At 42.3% G+C, this 2,199-nt stretch overlaps 1 non-coding gene across 1 annotated transcript; it reads right to left on the bottom strand.

The window, feature by feature from the left end:
- Positions 1–745: 745 nt before the first annotated feature.
- LOC141588927 (small nucleolar RNA R71) lies at positions 746–852 on the bottom strand. Its single transcript, XR_012519893.1, has one exon. It is a non-coding gene; the product is annotated as a small nucleolar RNA R71 (small nucleolar RNA).
- Between the last annotated feature and the right edge of the window lie 1,347 nt (positions 853–2,199).

Below are 2,199 nucleotides of genomic sequence, written 5' to 3'. Positions count from 1 at the left end.
AGCTAGGATTTATTTTGATTAAGGCAAACGACTGAAATAAACCTTGTCAAATTTGGCGCCGTTGCCGGGGAGGCAACAATTGTTCTGTTTGTTTTTGTTTATTTTTGTTTTTTGTTTCAGGGAACTTCAGTTCCTTGAGGCAGTTTTATCTTTTCTTGTTGTTTTCGTGTATGCCCAAGTCTAACAGGTTAGAGATCCTACCGTTTGATCCCGAGCCAGAAAAGACTTTTCGCTACAGACGAAAATTTCAAAGAGAAGTAAGTCAAGTGAAAGACTTGAGTACACTTGACTACGAGCGTATACTTTTGCAGAAGATTCATCCTTAGAAGTGGATACACTTATTTCTGCAACTGTGACTTCTACAACACCAAAGATGCCTACATTAGCAAGTCACTCCGAACCGGCCGCTTCAATTCCTAAAGGCTTCAAGCTCCCCACCGCTGATAAGAGAACTTTTGAGATCAAGCCTTCTTACATAAATTTGATAGAGAGGAATTTATTTGGAGGAAAAGCAGGAGAGGACCCCGCAAAGCATATGGAGAAATTTGTTACTTATTGCTGTTCTATTCCTTTGACAGCTGGGGTGTCTCAAGATCAGGTCAAGCAAACTTTATTCCCTTTCTTCTTGAGAGATGATGCAGCTGAGTGGTTAAGGGACTTAGACATGGAGACCGACGCAATTACCAACTGGACTTCTCTAGCTCTTGCATTCTACAAGAGGTATTTTCCACCACAAAAAACTAATACATTGAGAAGTCAGATTACAAGTTTTAAACAGGGTCCTACTGAGGATTTTAATGAAGCTTGGATCCGTTTCAAAAGACTAGTTCACTCCGTCCCTCACCATGGTTTTGAGATTTGGTTCCTTTGCAACCAGTTTTACAACGGGTTTTATGATGATCATAGAGCTTTACTTGATTCTGCTGCTAATGGGAGATTCCAAGATAACACAAATGACAACAATGCTTGGAAGTTGATTGATCAGATAACTACTCACACAGCTGAGTATGGTAACCCCAGAGGAAGTAAGAGAGGAAGTGGCTCAAATAGTGCGGTTGCGGCACAGTTGGAGACTATATTGGCTCAAATAGCTGAATTGAAGACTACTCAGTCTTTGGGTAAGCAAGAGATGGTTCATATGGTTCAACAAGAAGTGTCCTGCGAGAGATGTGGTATAGATGGCCATACTGCGGCCAAGTGTATGAGTACTATTGAGCAAGTTCATGCCTTTCAGTCTTTCAAGCAAGGTACTCCATATTCTAACTTCTTCACTGAAAGGAGTCCGAATGCTTATGCTCAAGCTCCTCAACAAAATCCATATATTATTCCTCCAAACCGTGGTAATCAAACACAAGGAGGTTATCAAAGGCCAAATCAAGGAGGTTTTCAACAATTTCAACCTCCTCCTCAAGTTCCAAGTAATGAGGTATCGGAGTTAAAAGCTCTATTGCAACAAACTTTGATGATACAACAAAAGCAAACGGCTCAAATATCCGAACTTATGGCTCATAAAAAGATGTTGGATACTCAAGTTGCTCAAATGGCGGCTCAAAATCCTTCAAAACAGTCCGGCCTTCCTCCTCAAGGTAAACAAGGACATGAGCACGTTAATTCTATTTCTTTGAGGAGCGGTACTTCTTATAAGGGTCCGGACATACCCACTAATGAAGATGAGGTTCCCTACATGCATCCTAAGGGATTGGGGAATTTGGAGCTAAGTGATGACGAGAAAGAAAATTGCAAAGATCAAACACGGGTTGAGAGAAAAGACGAAAAAGCGAGGAAAAGCCAGGTTCCTCGATCGAGTAGACACGGGCTCGATCGAGGATCTTCCTTACTCGATCGAGTGCACCCCGGTGTGGACAATGGGCCACGGGGGCGCTTGGGAAACAAGCGTTTGCATTTGTGGAGTCGCCACCAATTTATTGTGGAAAATTGGAAACCGTTCGAATACCTCGTGCCATGTCAAGACACAAAGTAGTGACATGAACACCAAGAACTCGTTACCCTTAGCATTCTATGTCTAGAATGACTCTCGTGGATGCCAATGAACACGGATGGTCACAGAGATCTGGAGTAAGGGGTGAGGGTACGTATTAGGAAGCTCTTTTGATCGAACACCTAATCTCGCCCGCCTCGATAGCGGCCTCTACTAATGATTAGTGAAAATTGTCTATACTTGATATATTGTCGATTATA

This window comes from Silene latifolia, chromosome 6 (assembly GCF_048544455.1).
Source record: "Silene latifolia isolate original U9 population chromosome 6, ASM4854445v1, whole genome shotgun sequence".
Lineage (NCBI taxonomy): Eukaryota > Viridiplantae > Streptophyta > Magnoliopsida > Caryophyllales > Caryophyllaceae > Silene > Silene latifolia.
This window is presented reverse-complemented; position numbering and strand designations above follow the sequence as displayed.